The sequence below is a fragment of the Garra rufa genome, unplaced genomic scaffold (genome assembly GCF_049309525.1).
Source record: "Garra rufa unplaced genomic scaffold, GarRuf1.0 hap1_unplaced_070, whole genome shotgun sequence".
NCBI classification, from domain to species: domain Eukaryota; kingdom Metazoa; phylum Chordata; class Actinopteri; order Cypriniformes; family Cyprinidae; genus Garra; species Garra rufa.
The window spans coordinates 16,024-34,952 of NW_027394345.1; the positions used below are offsets into that span (position 1 = coordinate 16,024).

Here is an 18,929-nt window from a genome sequence, read left to right on the forward strand (position 1 = left end):
GTAGCGAGAGGTCCCGGCTTCAAATCCCGAACGAGCCTGTCTGCAACTTCAAAAGTGCTCTTTTAATGTGTATCTGTGCATCCTGCTTTCTTTACCGGGAGCACAGTGAAGAGTTTGGTTGAATGGCTCGTTGGTCTAGGGGTATGATTCTCGCTTCGGGTGCGAGAGGTCCCGGGTTCAAATAACGGACGAGCCCGACTCAGTTGTTAAAGCCTGTTTTACTTGAGTTTTAATGTCTATCCTGTAAGTGCCAAAATGGACTTTTTTTACCAGGGGTGCAGTAAAGCATGTGGCCGGGTACAATGAATTGTGTAGGTAGTTGGCTCGTTGGTCTAGGGGTATGATTCTCGCTTAGGGTGCGAGAGGTCCCGGGTTCAAATCCCGGATGAGCCCGCCGTGGCCTTTGAGGCCTGTTTTCAGTCTGGGGTTGATTCGAGGCTCACGTCCTGACAAGTTTTGGTCAACATTCGATTGTAAGGGCTGTCCAATCTGGTGGAGACCCAGCAGAAAGGATGTGGGAGTTTTTTGCAGCCGTATGTGCCTTCTTCACGACTGGACACCATTGATAGGCTCGTTTGTCTAAGGGTATGATTAACATTTTGGGTGCGAGAGGTCTTGGGTTTAAAATCCAGGATGAGTCCGTCTGCAGCTTTGAAAGTGCTCTTATTAATTTGTAGCGTGCATCCTGCTTCCTTTACGAGGAGCGCAGAGGGTTCCAACAGGAAAGAGGCTCGTTGGTCTAGGGGTATGATTCTCGCTTAGGGTGCGAGAGGTCCCGGGTTCAAATCCCGGACGAGCCCGCATTAAGCCTTCATTTTTAAAGTTGCATCCATTGATCCGGCTTTCTTTTGACGTCTAAGTCGCACCCTTTTTCTCAGTTCCTCATCTGCAATTTAAACTTGGTTGGCTGCTTAGCTTGATGGGTTTGAGAGTTTGCACTGAAAGGAGGTATGGTCACAGAAATCGCTCAGATGGCAACCGTCTACAGTTGAACCTTGCTTCACATCTTTCGCGTGACATTTTTGGGGTCAACAGTCGATTGGGAAGTTAGCCCGAGCTGGTGGAGGCATGGCAAAAATGAGTGTCTTAGCAGCCATGTGCATAGTCTTTTTGCATTTGGCAACCAAGGGAGCAAGCAGATTTGTGTGGCTCGTTGGTCTAGGGTCGTGATTCTTGCTTCAGGTGCGACAGTTCTTGGGTTCAAATCCTGGACGAGCCTGTGTGAAGCTTTGAAAACACCTTTTTGGAGGAGTAGCTGTCTATCCTGCTTGCTTTGGCTCAGTTGCAAGGCATCATTAGGTAGGACTGAAATCTTCCTACTTGTGGTTTTTTCAGTGTCAATGTCATTTACAGCGCTGGTCACTGGCCAGACGTGGCATTGTCAATATAGCTCATTTGGGAGAGTGTAAAGTCTGATTTATACTTCTGGGTCGAACAGTCGCCGTAGCTACGGCCTTTTCTTCGGCCTCTGCCGTGGTACTCCGGTTTACACAAGCATCATGCCCGTGGACACTGCAGACTAGCGGTTCGCATGTGTACTGCACGTCGACGCGGACAATGATGCAGAAGTATAAATGAAAACCAACGCACAGCGGGTACGAGAGGTCCCGGGTTTCTGGAGTTGTATAAGTCGATCCGACCATTGCCATAGTTGGGCGACGCTGCACTGCAACCATCTGGGTTGGGATCGAGCCTCAAGTCCCTTACCCTGATAAGCTTTGGTCAACACTCGATTGGAAGGGAAGCCCAAGCTGGTGTAGCTGTGGCAGATAAGAGTTTTTTTTTTTTTGCAGCCATATCTGTCGTCTTCACGACGTCATACCCCTAGGAGTCTTGTTGGTCTAGGGGTATGATTCTCGCTTAAGTTGCGAGAGGGCCCGCCTTCAAATCCCGAACGAGCCAGTCTGCAACTTCAAAAGTGCTCTTTTAATGTGTATCTGTGCATCCTGCTTTTTCTTTACCGGGAACACAGTGAAGAGTTTGGTTGAATGCCTCGTTGGTCTGGGGTATGATTCTCGCTTAAGTAGCGAGAGGTCCCGGCTTCAAATCCCGAACGAGCCTGTCTGCAACTTCAAAAGTGCTCTTTTAATGTGTATCTGTGCATCCTGCTTTCTTTACCGGGAGCACAGTGAAGAGTTTGGTTGAATGGCTCGTTGGTCTAGGGGTATGATTCTCGCTTCGGGTGCGAGAGGTCCCGGGTTCAAATAACGGACGAGCCCGACTCAGTCGTTAAAGCCTGTTTTACTTGAGTTTTAATGTCTATCCTGTAAGTGCCAAAATGGACTTTTTTTACCAGGGGTGCAGTAAAGCATGTGGCCGGGTACAATGAATTGTGTAGGTAGTTGGCTCGTTGGTCTAGGGGTATGATTCTCGCTTAGGGTGCGAGAGGTCCCGGGTTCAAATCCCGGACGAGCCCGCCGTGGCCTTTGAGGCCTGTTTTCAGTCTGGGGTTGATTCGAGGCTCACGTCCTGACAAGTTTTGGTCAACATTCGATTGTAAGGGCTGTCCAATCTGGTGGAGACCCAGCAGAAAGGATGTGGGAGTTTTTTGCAGCCGTATGTGCCTTCTTCACGACTGGACACCATTGATAGGCTCGTTTGTCTAAGGGTATGATTAACATTTTGGGTGCGAGAGGTCTTGGGTTTAAAATCCAGGATGAGTCCGTCTGCAGCTTTGAAAGTGCTCTTATTAATTTGTAGCGTGCATCCTGCTTCCTTTACGAGGAGCGCAGAGGGTTCCAACAGGAAAGAGGCTCGTTGGTCTAGGGGTATGATTCTCGCTTAGGGTGCGAGAGGTCCCGGGTTCAAATCCCGGACGAGCCCGCATTAAGCCTTCATTTTTAAAGTTGCATCCATTGATCCGGCTTTCTTTTGACGTCTAAGTCGCACCCTTTTTCTCAGTTCCTCATCTGCAATTTAAACTTGGTTGGCTGCTTAGCTTGATGGGTTTGAGAGTTTGCACTGAAAGGAGGTATGGTCACAGAAATCGCTCAGATGGCAACCGTCTACAGTTGAACCTTGCTTCACATCTTTCGCGTGACATTTTTGGGGTCAACAGTCGATTGGGAAGTTAGCCCGAGCTGGTGGAGGCATGGCAAAAATGAGTGTCTTAGCAGCCATGTGCATAGTCTTTTTGCATTTGGCAACCAAGGGAGCAAGCAGATTTGTGTGGCTCGTTGGTCTAGGGTCGTGATTCTTGCTTCAGGTGCGACAGTTCTTGGGTTCAAATCCTGGACGAGCCTGTGTGAAGCTTTGAAAACACCTTTTTGGAGGAGTAGCTGTCTATCCTGCTTGCTTTGGCTCAGTTGCAAGGCATCATTAGGTAGGACTGAAATCTTCCTACTTGTGGTTTTTTCAGTGTCAATGTCATTTACAGCGCTGGTCACTGGCCAGACGTGGCATTGTCAATATAGCTCATTTGGGAGAGTGTAAAGTCTGATTTATACTTCTGGGTCGAACAGTCGCCGTAGCTACGGCCTTTTCTTCGGCCTCTGCCGTGGTACTCCGGTTTACACAAGCATCATGCCCGTGGACACTGCAGACTAGCGGTTCGCATGTGTACTGCACGTCGACGCGGACAATGATGCAGAAGTATAAATGAAAACCAACGCACAGCGGGTACGAGAGGTCCCGGGTTTCTGGAGTTGTATAAGTCGATCCGACCATTGCCATAGTTGGGCGGCGCTGCACTGCAACCATCTGGGTTGGGATCGAGCCTCAAGTCCCTTACCCTGATAAGCTTTGGTCAACACTCGATTGGAAGGGAAGCCCAAGCTGGTGTAGCTGTGGCAGATAAGAGTTTTTTTTTTTTTTTGCAGCCATATCTGTCGTCTTCACGACGTCATACCCCTAGGAGTCTTGTTGGTCTAGGGGTATGATTCTCGCTTAAGTTGCGAGAGGGCCCGCCTTCAAATCCCGAACGAGCCAGTCTGCAACTTCAAAAGTGCTCTTTTAATGTGTATCTGTGCATCCTGCTTTCTTTACCGGGAACACAGTGAAGAGTTTGGTTGAATGCCTCGTTGGTCTGGGGTATGATTCTCGCTTAAGTAGCGAGAGGTCCCGGGTTCAAATCCCGGACGAGCCCGCCGTGGCCTTTGAGGCCTGTTTTCAGTCCGGGGTTGATTCGAGGCTCACGTCCTGACAAGTTTTGGTCAACATTCGATTGTAAGGGCTGTCCAATCTGGTGGAGACCCAGCAGAAAGGATGTGGGAGTTTTTTGCAGCCGTATGTGCCTTCTTCACGACTGGACACCATTGATAGGCTCGTTTGTCTAAGGGTATGATTAACATTTTGGGTGCGAGAGGTCTGGGGTTTAAAATCCAGGATGAGTCCGTCTGCAGCTTTGAAAGTGCTCTTATTAATTTGTAGCGTGCATCTTGCTTCCTTTACTAGGAGCGCAGAGGGTTCCAACAGGAAAGAGGCTCGTTGGTCTAGGGGTATGATTCTCGCTTCATTTTTAAAGTTGCATCCATTGATCCGGCTTTCTTTTGACGTCTAAGTCGCACCCTTTTTCTCAGTTCCTCATCTGCAATTTAAACTTGGTTGGCTGCTTAGCTTGATGGGTTTGAGAGTTTGCACTGAAAGGAGGTATGGTCACAGAAATCGCTCAGATGGCAACCGTCTACAGTTGAACCTTGCTTCACATCTTTCGCGTGACATTTTTGGGGTCAACAGTCGATTGGGAAGTTAGCCCGAGCTGGTGGAGGCATGGCAAAAATGAGTGTCTTAGCAGCCATGTGCATAGTCTTTTTGCATTTGGCAACCAAGGGAGCAAGCAGATTTGTGTGGCTCGTTGGTCTAGGGTCGTGATTCTTGCTTCAGGTGCGATAGTTCTTGGGTTCAAATCCTGGATGAGCCTGTCTGAAGCTTTGAAAACACCTTTTTGGAGGAGTAGCTGTCTAACCTGCTTGCTTTGGCTCAGTTGCAAGGCATCATTAGGTAGGACTGAAATCTTCCTACTTGTGGTTTTTTCAGTGTCAATGTCATTTACAGCGCTGGTCACTGGCCAGACGTGGCATTGTCAATATAGCTCATTTGGGAGAGTGTAAAGTCTGATTTATACTTCTGGGTCGAACAGTCGCCGTAGCTACGGCCTTTTCTTCGGCCTCTGCCGTGGTACTCCGGTTTACACAAGCATCATGCCCGTGGACACTGCAGACTAGCGGTTCGCATGTGTACTGCACGTCGACGCGGACAATGATGCAGAAGTATAAATGAAAACCAACGCACAGCGGGTACGAGAGGTCCCGGGTTTCTGGAGTTGTATAAGTCGATCCGACCATTGCCATAGTTGGGCGGCGCTGCACTGCAACCATCTGGGTTGGGATCGAGCCTCAAGTCCCTTACCCTGATAAGCTTTGGTCAACACTCGATTGGAAGGGAAGCCCAAGCTGGTGTAGCTGTGGCAGATAAGAGTTTTTTTTTTTTTTGCAGCCATATCTGTCGTCTTCACAACGTCACACCCCTAGGAGTCTTGTTGGTTTAGGGGTATGATTCTCGCTTAAGTTGCGAGAGGGCCCGCCTTCAAATCCCGAACGAGCCAGTCTGCAACTTCAAAAGTGCTCTTTTAATGTGTATCTGTGCATCCTGCTTTCTTTACCGGGAACACAGTGAAGAGTTTGGTTGAATGGCTCGTTGGTCTGGGGTATGATTCTCGCTTAAGTTACGAGAGGTCCCGACTTCAAATCCCGAACGAGCCTGTCTGCAACTTCAAAAGTGCTCTTTTAATGTGTATCTGTGCATCCTGCTTTCTTTACCGGGAGCACAGTGAAGAGTTTGGTTGAATGGCTCGTTGGTCTAGGGGTATGATTCTCGCTTCGGGTGCGAGAGGTCCCGGGTTCAAATAACGGACGAGCCCGACTCAGTCGTTAAAGCCTGTTTTACTTGAGTTTTAATGTCTATCCTGTAAGTGCCAAAATGGACTTTTTTTACCAGGGGTGCAGTAAAGCATGTGGCCGGGTACAATGAATTGTGTGGGTAGTTGGCTCGTTGGTCTAGGGGTATGATTCTCGCTTAGGGTGCGAGAGGTCCCGGGTTCAAATCCCGGACGAGCCCGCCGTGGCCTTTGAGGCCTGTTTTCAGTCTGGGGTTGATTCGAGGCTCACGTCCTGACAAGTTTTGGTCAACATTCGATTGTAAGGGCTGTCCAATCTGGTGGAGACCCAGCAGAAAGGATGTGGGAGTTTTTTGCAGCCGTATGTGCCTTCTTCACGACTGGACACCATTGATGGGCTCGTTTGTCTAAGGGTATGATTAACATTTTGGGTGCGAGAGGTCTTGGGTTTAAAATCCAGGATGAGTAGGTCTGCAGCTTTGAAAGTGCTCTTATTAATTTGTAGCGTGCATCCTGCTTGCTTTACGAGGAGCGCAGAGGGTTCCAACAGGAAAGAGGCTCGTTGGTCTAGGGGTATGATTCTCGCTTAGGGTGCGAGAGGTCCCGGGTTCAAATCCCGGACGAGCCCGCATTCAGCCTTCATTTTTAAAGTTGCATCCATTGATCCGGCTTTCTTTTGACGTCTAAGTCGCACCCTTTTTCTCAGTTCCTCATCTGCAATTTAAACTTGGTTGGCTGCTTAGCTTGATGGGTTTGAGAGTTTGCACTGAAAGGAGGTATGGTCACAGAAATCGCTCAGATGGCAACCGTCTACAGTTGAACCTTGCTTCACATCTTTCGCGTGACATTTTTGGGGTCAACAGTCGATTGGGAAGTTAGCCCGAGCTGGTGGAGGCATGGCAAAAATGAGTGTCTTAGCAGCCATGTGCATAGTCTTTTTGCATTTGGCAACCAAGGGAGCAAGCAGATTTGTGTGGCTCGTTGGTCTAGGGTCGTGATTCTTGCTTCAGGTGCGACAGTTCTTTGGTTCAAATCCTGGACGAGCCTGTCTGAAGCTTTGAAAACACCTTTTTGGAGGAGTAGCTGTCTATCCTGCTTGCTTTGGCTCAGTTGCAAGGCATCATTAGGTAGGACTGAAATCTTCCTACTTGTGGTTTTTTCAGTGTCAATGTCATTTACAGCGCTGGTCACTGGCCAGACGTGGCATTGTCTATATAGCTCATTTGGGAGAGTGTAAAGTCTGATTTATACTTCTGGGTCGAACAGTCGCCGTAGCTACGGCCTTTTCTTCGGCCTCTGCCGTGGTACTCCGGTTTACACAAGCATCATGCCCGTGGACACTGCAGACTAGCGGTTCGCATGTGTACTGCACGTCGACGCGGACAATGATGCAGAAGTATAAATGAAAACCAACGCACAGCGGGTACGAGAGGTCCCGGGTTTCTGGAGTTGTATAAGTCGATCCGACCATTGCCATAGTTGGGCGGCGCTGCACTGCAACCATCTGGGTTGGGATCGAGCCTCAAGTCCCTTACCCTGATAAGCTTTGGTCAACACTCGATTGGAAGGGAAGCCCAAGCTGGTGTAGCTGTGGCAGATAAGAGTTTTTTTTTTTTTGCAGCCATATCTGTCGTCTTCACGACGTCATACCCCTAGGAGTCTTGTTGGTCTAGGGGTATGATTCTTGCTTAAGTTGCGAGAGGGCCCGCCTTCAAATCCCGAACGAGCCAGTCTGCAACTTCAAAAGTGCTCTTTTAATGTGTATCTGTGCATCCTGCTTTCTTTACCGGGAACACAGTGAAGAGTTTGGTTGAATGCCTCGTTGGTCTGGGGTATGATTCTCGCTTAAGTAGCGAGAGGTCCCGGCTTCAAATCCCGAACGAGCCTGTCTGCAACTTCAAAAGTGCTCTTTTAATGTGTATCTGTGCATCCTGCTTTCTTTACCGGGAGCACAGTGAAGAGTTTGGTTGAATGGCTCGTTGGTCTAGGGGTATGATTCTCGCTTCGGGTGCGAGAGGTCCCGGGTTCAAATAACGGACGAGCCCGACTCAGTCGTTAAAGCCTGTTTTACTTGAGTTTTAATGTCTATCCTGTAAGTGCCAAAATGGACTTTTTTTTACCAGGGGTGCAGTAAAGCATGTGGCCGGGTACAATGAATTGTGTAGGTAGTTGGCTTGTTGGTCTAGGGGTATGATTCTCGCTTAGGGTGCGAGAGGTCCCGGGTTCAAATCCCGGACGAGCCCGCCGTGGCCTTTGAGGCCTGTTTTCAGTCTGGGGTTGATTCGAGGCTCACGTCCTGACAAGTTTTGGTCAACATTCGATTGTAAGGGCTGTCCAATCTGGTGGAGACCCAGCAGAAAGGATGTGGGAGTTTTTTGCAGCCGTATGTGCCTTCTTCACGACTGGACACCATTGATAGGCTCGTTTGTCTAAGGGTATGATTAACATTTTGGGTGCGAGAGGTCTGGGGTTTAAAATCCAGGATGAGTCCGTCTGCAGCTTTGAAAGTGCTCTTATTAATTTGTAGCGTGCATCCTGCTTCCTTTACTAGGAGCGCAGAGGGTTCCAACAGGAAAGAGGCTCGTTGGTCTAGGGGTATGATTCTCGCTTCATTTTTAAAGTTGCATCCATTGATCCGGCTTTCTTTTGACGTCTAAGTCGCACCCTTTTTCTCAGTTCCTCATCTGCAATTTAAACTTGGTTGGCTGCTTAGCTTGATGGGTTTGAGAGTTTGCACTGAAAGGAGGTATGGTCACAGAAATCGCTCAGATGGCAACCGTCTACAGTTGAACCTTGCTTCACATCTTTCGCGTGACATTTTTGGGGTCAACAGTCGATTGGGAAGTTAGCCCGAGCTGGTGGAGGCATGGCAAAAATCAGTGTCTTAGCAGCCATGTGCATAGTCTTTTTGCATTTGGCAACCAAGGGAGCAAACAGTTTTGTGTGGCTCGTTGGTCTAGGGTCGTGATTCTTGCTTCAGGTGCGACAGTTCTTGGGTTCAAATCCTGGACGAGCCTGTCTGAAGCTTTGAAAACACCTTTTTGGAGGAGTAGCTGTCTATCCTGCTTGCTTTGGCTCAGTTGCAAGGCATCATTAGGTAGGACTGAAATCTTCCTACTTGTGGTTTTTTCAGTGTCAATGTCATTTACAGCGCTGGTCACTGGCCAGACGTGGCATTGTCAATATAGCTCATTTGGGAGAGTGTAAAGTCTGATTTATACTTCTGGGTCGAACAGTCGCCGTAGCTACGGCCTTTTCTTCGGCCTCTGCCGTGGTACTCCGGTTTACACAAGCATCATGCCCGTGGACACTGCAGACTAGCGGTTCGCATGTGTACTGCACGTCGACGCGGACAATGATGCAGAAGTATAAATGAAAACCAACGCACAGCGGGTACGAGAGGTCCCGGGTTTCTGGAGTTGTATAAGTCGATCCGACCATTGCCATAGTTGGGCGGCGCTGCACTGCAACCATCTGGGTTGGGATCGAGCCTCAAGTCCCTTACCCTGATAAGCTTTGGTCAACACTCGATTGGAAGGGAAGCCCAAGCTGGTGTAGCTGTGGCAGATAAGAGTTTTTTTTTTTTTTTGCAGCCATATCTGTCGTCTTCACGACGTCATACCCCTAGGAGTCTTGTTGGTCTAGGGGTATGATTCTCGCTTAAGTTGCGAGAGGGCCCGCCTTCAAATCCCGAACGAGCCAGTCTGCAACTTCAAAAGTGCTCTTTTAATGTGTATCTGTGCATCCTGCTTTCTTTACCGGGAACACAGTGAAGAGTTTGGTTGAATGCCTCGTTGGTCTGGGGTATGATTCTCGCTTAAGTAGCGAGAGGTCCCGGCTTCAAATCCCGAACGAGCCTGTCTGCAACTTCAAAAGTGCTCTTTTAATGTGTATCTGTGCATCCTGCTTTCTTTACCGGGAGCACAGTGAAGAGTTTGGTTGAATGGCTCGTTGGTCTAGGGGTATGATTCTCGCTTCGGGTGCGAGAGGTCCCGGGTTCAAATAACGGACGAGCCCGACTCAGTCGTTAAAGCCTGTTTTACTTGAGTTTTAATGTCTATCCTGTAAGTGCCAAAATGGACTTTTTTTTACCAGGGGTGCAGTAAAGCATGTGGCCGGGTACAATGAATTGTGTAGGTAGTTGGCTTGTTGGTCTAGGGGTATGATTCTCGCTTAGGGTGCGAGAGGTCCCCGGTTCAAATCCCGGACGAGCCCGCCGTGGCCTTTGAGGCCTGTTTTCAGTCTGGGGTTGATTCGAGGCTCACGTCCTGACAAGTTTTGGTCAACATTCGATTGTAAGGGCTGTCCAATCTGGTGGAGACCCAGCAGAAAGGATGTGGGAGTTTTTTGCAGCCGTATGTGCCTTCTTCACGACTGGACACCATTGATAGGCTCGTTTGTCTAAGGGTATGATTAACATTTTGGGTGCGAGAGGTCTGGGGTTTAAAATCCAGGATGAGTCCGTCTGCAGCTTTGAAAGTGCTCTTATTAATTTGTAGCGTGCATCCTGCTTCCTTTACTAGGAGCGCAGAGGGTTCCAACAGGAAAGAGGCTCGTTGGTCTAGGGGTATGATTCTCGCTTCATTTTTAAAGTTGCATCCATTGATCCGGCTTTCTTTTGACGTCTAAGTCGCACCCTTTTTCTCAGTTCCTCATCTGCAATTTAAACTTGGTTGGCTGCTTAGCTTGATGGGTTTGAGAGTTTGCACTGAAAGGAGGTATGGTCACAGAAATCGCTCAGATGGCAACCGTCTACAGTTGAACCTTGCTTCACATCTTTCGCGTGACATTTTTGGGGTCAACAGTCGATTGGGAAGTTAGCCCGAGCTGGTGGAGGCATGGCAAAAATCAGTGTCTTAGCAGCCATGTGCATAGTCTTTTTGCATTTGGCAACCAAGGGAGCAAACAGTTTTGTGTGGCTCGTTGGTCTAGGGTCGTGATTCTTGCTTCAGGTGCGACAGTTCTTGGGTTCAAATCCTGGACGAGCCTGTCTGAAGCTTTGAAAACACCTTTTTGGAGGAGTAGCTGTCTATCCTGCTTGCTTTGGCTCAGTTGCAAGGCATCATTAGGTAGGACTGAAATCTTCCTACTTGTGGTTTTTTCAGTGTCAATGTCATTTACAGCGCTGGTCACTGGCCAGACGTGGCATTGTCAATATAGCTCATTTGGGAGAGTGTAAAGTCTGATTTATACTTCTGGGTCGAACAGTCGCCGTAGCTACGGCCTTTTCTTCGGCCTCTGCCGTGGTACTCCGGTTTACACAAGCATCATGCCCGTGGACACTGCAGACTAGCGGTTCGCATGTGTACTGCACGTCGACGCGGACAATGATGCAGAAGTATAAATGAAAACCAACGCACAGCGGGTACGAGAGGTCCCGGGTTTCTGGAGTTGTATAAGTCGATCCGACCATTGCCATAGTTGGGCGGCGCTGCACTGCAACCATCTGGGTTGGGATCGAGCCTCAAGTCCCTTACCCTGATAAGCTTTGGTCAACACTCGATTGGAAGGGAAGCCCAAGCTGGTGTAGCTGTGGCAGATAAGAGTTTTTTTTTTTTTTTGCAGCCATATCTGTCGTCTTCACGACGTCATACCCCTAGGAGTCTTGTTGGTCTAGGGGTATGATTCTCGCTTAAGTTGCGAGAGGGCCCGCCTTCAAATCCCGAACGAGCCAGTCTGCAACTTCAAAAGTGCTCTTTTAATGTGTATCTGTGCATCCTGCTTTCTTTACCGGGAACACAGTGAAGAGTTTGGTTGAATGCCTCGTTGGTCTGGGGTATGATTCTCGCTTAAGTAGCGAGAGGTCCCGGGTTCAGGTCCCGGGTTCAAATCCCGGACGAGCCCGCCGTGGCCTTTGAGGCCTGTTTTCAGTCCGGGGTTGATTCGAGGCTCACGTCCTGACAAGTTTTGGTCAACATTCGATTGTAAGGGCTGTCCAATCTGGTGGAGACCCAGCAGAAAGGATGTGGGAGTTTTTTGCAGCCGTATGTGCCTTCTTCACGACTGGACACCATTGATAGGCTCGTTTGTCTAAGGGTATGATTAACATTTTGGGTGCGAGAGGTCTGGGGTTTAAAATCCAGGATGAGTCCGTCTGCAGCTTTGAAAGTGCTCTTATTAATTTGTAGCGTGCATCCTGCTTCCTTTACTAGGAGCGCAGAGGGTTCCAACAGGAAAGAGGCTCGTTGGTCTAGGGGTATGATTCTCGCTTCATTTTTAAAGTTGCATCCATTGATCCGGCTTTCTTTTGACGTCTAAGTCGCACCCTTTTTCTCAGTTCCTCATCTGCAATTTAAACTTGGTTGGCTGCTTAGCTTGATGGGTTTGAGAGTTTGCACTGAAAGGAGGTATGGTCACAGAAATCGCTCAGATGGCAACCGTCTACAGTTGAACCTTGCTTCACATCTTTCGCGTGACATTTTTGGGGTCAACAGTCGATTGGGAAGTTAGCCCGAGCTGGTGGAGGCATGGCAAAAATGAGTGTCTTAGCAGCCATGTGCATAGTCTTTTTGCATTTGGCAACCAAGGGAGCAAGCAGATTTGTGTGGCTCGTTGGTCTAGGGTCGTGATTCTTGCTTCAGGTGCGACAGTTCTTGGGTTCAAATCCTGGACGAGCCTGTGTGAAGCTTTGAAAACACCTTTTTGGAGGAGTAGCTGTCTATCCTGCTTGCTTTGGCTCAGTTGCAAGGCATCATTAGGTAGGACTGAAATCTTCCTACTTGTGGTTTTTTCAGTGTCAATGTCATTTACAGCGCTGGTCACTGGCCAGACGTGGCATTGTCAATATAGCTCATTTGGGAGAGTGTAAAGTCTGATTTATACTTCTGGGTCGAACAGTCGCCGTAGCTACGGCCTTTTCTTCGGCCTCTGCCGTGGTACTCCGGTTTACACAAGCATCATGCCCGTGGACACTGCAGACTAGCGGTTCGCATGTGTACTGCACGTCGACGCGGACAATGATGCAGAAGTATAAATGAAAACCAACGCACAGCGGGTACGAGAGGTCCCGGGTTTCTGGAGTTGTATAAGTCGATCCGACCATTGCCATAGTTGGGCGGCGCTGCACTGCAACCATCTGGGTTGGGATCGAGCCTCAAGTCCCTTACCCTGATAAGCTTTGGTCAACACTCGATTGGAAGGGAAGCCCAAGCTGGTGTAGCTGTGGCAGATAAGAGTTTTTTTTTTTTTTTGCAGCCATATCTGTCGTCTTCACGACGTCATACCCCTAGGAGTCTTGTTGGTCTAGGGGTATGATTCTCGCTTAAGTTGCGAGAGGGCCCGCCTTCAAATCCCGAACGAGCCAGTCTGCAACTTCAAAAGTGCTCTTTTAATGTGTATCTGTGCATCCTGCTTTCTTTACCGGGAACACAGTGAAGAGTTTGGTTGAATGCCTCGTTGGTCTGGGGTATGATTCTCGCTTAAGTAGCGAGAGGTCCCGGGTTCAAATCCCGGACGAGCCCGCCGTGGCCTTTGAGGCCTGTTTTCAGTCCGGGGTTGATTCGAGGCTCACGTCCTGACAAGTTTTGGTCAACATTCGATTGTAAGGGCTGTCCAATCTGGTGGAGACCCAGCAGAAAGGATGTGGGAGTTTTTTGCAGCCGTATGTGCCTTCTTCACGACTGGACACCATTGATAGGCTCGTTTGTCTAAGGGTATGATTAACATTTTGGGTGCGAGAGGTCTGGGGTTTAAAATCCAGGATGAGTCCGTCTGCAGCTTTGAAAGTGCTCTTATTAATTTGTAGCGTGCATCTTGCTTCCTTTACTAGGAGCGCAGAGGGTTCCAACAGGAAAGAGGCTCGTTGGTCTAGGGGTATGATTCTCGCTTCATTTTTAAAGTTGCATCCATTGATCCGGCTTTCTTTTGACGTCTAAGTCGCACCCTTTTTCTCAGTTCCTCATCTGCAATTTAAACTTGGTTGGCTGCTTAGCTTGATGGGTTTGAGAGTTTGCACTGAAAGGAGGTATGGTCACAGAAATCGCTCAGATGGCAACCGTCTACAGTTGAACCTTGCTTCACATCTTTCGCGTGACATTTTTGGGGTCAACAGTCGATTGGGAAGTTAGCCCGAGCTGGTGGAGGCATGGCAAAAATGAGTGTCTTAGCAGCCATGTGCATAGTCTTTTTGCATTTGGCAACCAAGGGAGCAAGCAGATTTGTGTGGCTCGTTGGTCTAGGGTCGTGATTCTTGCTTCAGGTGCGATAGTTCTTGGGTTCAAATCCTGGATGAGCCTGTCTGAAGCTTTGAAAACACCTTTTTGGAGGAGTAGCTGTCTAACCTGCTTGCTTTGGCTCAGTTGCAAGGCATCATTAGGTAGGACTGAAATCTTCCTACTTGTGGTTTTTTCAGTGTCAATGTCATTTACAGCGCTGGTCACTGGCCAGACGTGGCATTGTCAATATAGCTCATTTGGGAGAGTGTAAAGTCTGATTTATACTTCTGGGTCGAACAGTCGCCGTAGCTACGGCCTTTTCTTCGGCCTCTGCCGTGGTACTCCGGTTTACACAAGCATCATGCCCGTGGACACTGCAGACTAGCGGTTCGCATGTGTACTGCACGTCGACGCGGACAATGATGCAGAAGTATAAATGAAAACCAACGCACAGCGGGTACGAGAGGTCCCGGGTTTCTGGAGTTGTATAAGTCGATCCGACCATTGCCATAGTTGGGCGGCGCTGCACTGCAACCATCTGGGTTGGGATCGAGCCTCAAGTCCCTTACCCTGATAAGCTTTGGTCAACACTCGATTGGAAGGGAAGCCCAAGCTGGTGTAGCTGTGGCAGATAAGAGTTTTTTTTTTTTTTGCAGCCATATCTGTCGTCTTCACAACGTCACACCCCTAGGAGTCTTGTTGGTTTAGGGGTATGATTCTCGCTTAAGTTGCGAGAGGGCCCGCCTTCAAATCCCGAACGAGCCAGTCTGCAACTTCAAAAGTGCTCTTTTAATGTGTATCTGTGCATCCTGCTTTCTTTACCGGGAACACAGTGAAGAGTTTGGTTGAATGGCTCGTTGGTCTGGGGTATGATTCTCGCTTAAGTTACGAGAGGTCCCGACTTCAAATCCCGAACGAGCCTGTCTGCAACTTCAAAAGTGCTCTTTTAATGTGTATCTGTGCATCCTGCTTTCTTTACCGGGAGCACAGTGAAGAGTTTGGTTGAATGGCTCGTTGGTCTAGGGGTATGATTCTCGCTTCGGGTGCGAGAGGTCCCGGGTTCAAATAACGGACGAGCCCGACTCAGTCGTTAAAGCCTGTTTTACTTGAGTTTTAATGTCTATCCTGTAAGTGCCAAAATGGACTTTTTTTACCAGGGGTGCAGTAAAGCATGTGGCCGGGTACAATGAATTGTGTGGGTAGTTGGCTCGTTGGTCTAGGGGTATGATTCTCGCTTAGGGTGCGAGAGGTCCCGGGTTCAAATCCCGGACGAGCCCGCCGTGGCCTTTGAGGCCTGTTTTCAGTCTGGGGTTGATTCGAGGCTCACGTCCTGACAAGTTTTGGTCAACATTCGATTGTAAGGGCTGTCCAATCTGGTGGAGACCCAGCAGAAAGGATGTGGGAGTTTTTTGCAGCCGTATGTGCCTTCTTCACGACTGGACACCATTGATGGGCTCGTTTGTCTAAGGGTATGATTAACATTTTGGGTGCGAGAGGTCTTGGGTTTAAAATCCAGGATGAGTAGGTCTGCAGCTTTGAAAGTGCTCTTATTAATTTGTAGCGTGCATCCTGCTTGCTTTACGAGGAGCGCAGAGGGTTCCAACAGGAAAGAGGCTCGTTGGTCTAGGGGTATGATTCTCGCTTAGGGTGCGAGAGGTCCCGGGTTCAAATCCCGGACGAGCCCGCATTCAGCCTTCATTTTTAAAGTTGCATCCATTGATCCGGCTTTCTTTTGACGTCTAAGTCGCACCCTTTTTCTCAGTTCCTCATCTGCAATTTAAACTTGGTTGGCTGCTTAGCTTGATGGGTTTGAGAGTTTGCACTGAAAGGAGGTATGGTCACAGAAATCGCTCAGATGGCAACCGTCTACAGTTGAACCTTGCTTCACATCTTTCGCGTGACATTTTTGGGGTCAACAGTCGATTGGGAAGTTAGCCCGAGCTGGTGGAGGCATGGCAAAAATGAGTGTCTTAGCAGCCATGTGCATAGTCTTTTTGCATTTGGCAACCAAGGGAGCAAGCAGATTTGTGTGGCTCGTTGGTCTAGGGTCGTGATTCTTGCTTCAGGTGCGACAGTTCTTTGGTTCAAATCCTGGACGAGCCTGTCTGAAGCTTTGAAAACACCTTTTTGGAGGAGTAGCTGTCTATCCTGCTTGCTTTGGCTCAGTTGCAAGGCATCATTAGGTAGGACTGAAATCTTCCTACTTGTGGTTTTTTCAGTGTCAATGTCATTTACAGCGCTGGTCACTGGCCAGACGTGGCATTGTCTATATAGCTCATTTGGGAGAGTGTAAAGTCTGATTTATACTTCTGGGTCGAACAGTCGCCGTAGCTACGGCCTTTTCTTCGGCCTCTGCCGTGGTACTCCGGTTTACACAAGCATCATGCCCGTGGACACTGCAGACTAGCGGTTCGCATGTGTACTGCACGTCGACGCGGACAATGATGCAGAAGTATAAATGAAAACCAACGCACAGCGGGTACGAGAGGTCCCGGGTTTCTGGAGTTGTATAAGTCGATCCGACCATTGCCATAGTTGGGCGGCGCTGCACTGCAACCATCTGGGTTGGGATCGAGCCTCAAGTCCCTTACCCTGATAAGCTTTGGTCAACACTCGATTGGAAGGGAAGCCCAAGCTGGTGTAGCTGTGGCAGATAAGAGTTTTTTTTTTTTTGCAGCCATATCTGTCGTCTTCACGACGTCATACCCCTAGGAGTCTTGTTGGTCTAGGGGTATGATTCTCGCTTAAGTTGCGAGAGGGCCCGCCTTCAAATCCCGAACGAGCCAGTCTGCAACTTCAAAAGTGCTCTTTTAATGTGTATCTGTGCATCCTGCTTTCTTTACCGGGAACACAGTGAAGAGTTTGGTTGAATGCCTCGTTGGTCTGGGGTATGATTCTCGCTTAAGTAGCGAGAGGTCCCGGCTTCAAATCCCGAACGAGCCTGTCTGCAACTTCAAAAGTGCTCTTTTAATGTGTATCTGTGCATCCTGCTTTCTTTACCGGGAGCACAGTGAAGAGTTTGGTTGAATGGCTCGTTGGTCTAGGGGTATGATTCTCGCTTCGGGTGCGAGAGGTCCCGGGTTCAAATAACGGACGAGCCCGACTCAGTCGTTAAAGCCTGTTTTACTTGAGTTTTAATGTCTATCCTGTAAGTGCCAAAATGGACTTTTTTTTACCAGGGGTGCAGTAAAGCATGTGGCCGGGTACAATGAATTGTGTAGGTAGTTGGCTTGTTGGTCTAGGGGTATGATTCTCGCTTAGGGTGCGAGAGGTCCCGGGTTCAAATCCCGGACGAGCCCGCCGTGGCCTTTGAGGCCTGTTTTCAGTCTGGGGTTGATTCGAGGCTCACGTCCTGACAAGTTTTGGTCAACATTCGATTGTAAGGGCTGTCCAATCTGGTGGAGACCCAGCAGAAAGGATGTGGGAGTTTTTTGCAGCCGTATGTGCCTTCTTCACGACTGGACACCATTGATAGGCTCGTTTGTCTAAGGGTATGATTAACATTTTGGGTGCGAGAGGTCTGGGGTTTAAAATCCAGGATGAGTCCGTCTGCAGCTTTGAAAGTGCTCTTATTAATTTGTAGCGTGCATCCTGCTTCCTTTACTAGGAGCGCAGAGGGTTCCAACAGGAAAGAGGCTCGTTGGTCTAGGGGTATGATTCTCGCTTCATTTTTAAAGTTGCATCCATTGATCCGGCTTTCTTTTGACGTCTAAGTCGCACCCTTTTTCTCAGTTCCTCATCTGCAATTTAAACTTGGTTGGCTGCTTAGCTTGATGGGTTTGAGAGTTTGCACTGAAAGGAGGTATGGTCACAGAAATCGCTCAGATGGCAACCGTCTACAGTTGAACCTTGCTTCACATCTTTCGCGTGACATTTTTGGGGTCAACAGTCGATTGGGAAGTTAGCCCGAGCTGGTGGAGGCATGGCAAAAATCAGTGTCTTAGCAGCCATGTGCATAGTCTTTTTGCATTTGGCAACCAAGGGAGCAAACAGTTTTGTGTGGCTCGTTGGTCTAGGGTCGTGATTCTTGCTTCAGGTGCGACAGTTCTTGGGTTCAAATCCTGGACGAGCCTGTCTGAAGCTTTGAAAACACCTTTTTGGAGGAGTAGCTGTCTATCCTGCTTGCTTTGGCTCAGTTGCAAGGCATCATTAGGTAGGACTGAAATCTTCCTACTTGTGGTTTTTTCAGTGTCAATGTCATTTACAGCGCTGGTCACTGGCCAGACGTGGCATTGTCAATATAGCTCATTTGGGAGAGTGTAAAGTCTGATTTATACTTCTGGGTCGAACAGTCGCCGTAGCTACGGCCTTTTCTTCGGCCTCTGCCGTGGTACTCCGGTTTACACAAGCATCATGCCCGTGGACACTGCAGACTAGCGGTTCGCATGTGTACTGCACGTCGACGCGGACAGTGATGCAGAAGTATAAATGAAAACCAACGCACAGCGGGTACGAGAGGTCCCGGGTTTCTGGAGTTGTATAAGTCGATCCGACCATTGCCATAGTTGGGCGGCGCTGCACTGCAACCATCTGGGTTGGGATCGAGCCTCAAGTCCCTTACCCTGATAAGCTTTGGTCAACACTCGATTGGAAGGGAAGCCCAAGCTGGTGTAGCTGTGGCAGATAAGAGTTTTTTTTTTTTTTTGCAGCCATATCTGTCGTCTTCACGACGTCATACCCCTAGGAGTCTTGTTGGTCTAGGGGTATGATTCTCGCTTAAGTTGCGAGAGGGCCCGCCTTCAAATCCCGAACGAGCCAGTCTGCAACTTCAAAAGTGCTCTTTTAATGTGTATCTGTGCATCCTGCTTTCTTTACCGGGAACACAGTGAAGAGTTTGGTTGAATGCCTCGTTGGTCTGGGGTATGATTCTCGCTTAAGTAGCGAGAGGTCCCGGCTTCAAATCCCGAACGAGCCTGTCTGCAACTTCAAAAGTGCTCTTTTAA

General features: G+C 48.9%; 11 non-coding genes across 11 annotated transcripts; all 11 read left to right on the forward strand.

The window, feature by feature from the left end:
• The first annotated feature begins 321 nt into the window (after positions 1-321).
• On the forward strand, positions 322-393 carry trnap-agg (transfer RNA proline (anticodon AGG)). Its single transcript has one exon. It is a non-coding gene; the product is annotated as a tRNA-Pro (tRNA).
• A 335-nt stretch (positions 394-728) lies between these two features.
• On the forward strand, positions 729-800 carry trnap-agg (transfer RNA proline (anticodon AGG)). The gene has a single exon. It is a non-coding gene; the product is annotated as a tRNA-Pro (tRNA).
• A 1,544-nt stretch (positions 801-2,344) lies between these two features.
• trnap-agg (transfer RNA proline (anticodon AGG)) lies at positions 2,345-2,416 on the forward strand. Its single transcript has one exon. It is a non-coding gene; the product is annotated as a tRNA-Pro (tRNA).
• A 335-nt stretch (positions 2,417-2,751) lies between these two features.
• trnap-agg (transfer RNA proline (anticodon AGG)) lies at positions 2,752-2,823 on the forward strand. The gene has a single exon. It is a non-coding gene; the product is annotated as a tRNA-Pro (tRNA).
• Positions 2,824-5,982: 3,159 nt separating this feature from the next.
• Positions 5,983-6,054, forward strand: trnap-agg (transfer RNA proline (anticodon AGG)). Its single transcript has one exon. It is a non-coding gene; the product is annotated as a tRNA-Pro (tRNA).
• A 335-nt stretch (positions 6,055-6,389) lies between these two features.
• Positions 6,390-6,461, forward strand: trnap-agg (transfer RNA proline (anticodon AGG)). Its single transcript has one exon. It is a non-coding gene; the product is annotated as a tRNA-Pro (tRNA).
• A 1,543-nt stretch (positions 6,462-8,004) lies between these two features.
• Positions 8,005-8,076, forward strand: trnap-agg (transfer RNA proline (anticodon AGG)). The gene has a single exon. It is a non-coding gene; the product is annotated as a tRNA-Pro (tRNA).
• A 1,900-nt stretch (positions 8,077-9,976) lies between these two features.
• On the forward strand, positions 9,977-10,048 carry trnap-agg (transfer RNA proline (anticodon AGG)). The gene has a single exon. It is a non-coding gene; the product is annotated as a tRNA-Pro (tRNA).
• Positions 10,049-15,191: 5,143 nt separating this feature from the next.
• trnap-agg (transfer RNA proline (anticodon AGG)) lies at positions 15,192-15,263 on the forward strand. The gene has a single exon. It is a non-coding gene; the product is annotated as a tRNA-Pro (tRNA).
• Positions 15,264-15,598: 335 nt separating this feature from the next.
• trnap-agg (transfer RNA proline (anticodon AGG)) lies at positions 15,599-15,670 on the forward strand. Its single transcript has one exon. It is a non-coding gene; the product is annotated as a tRNA-Pro (tRNA).
• Positions 15,671-17,213: 1,543 nt separating this feature from the next.
• trnap-agg (transfer RNA proline (anticodon AGG)) lies at positions 17,214-17,285 on the forward strand. The gene has a single exon. It is a non-coding gene; the product is annotated as a tRNA-Pro (tRNA).
• The last annotated feature ends 1,644 nt before the right edge of the window (positions 17,286-18,929 follow it).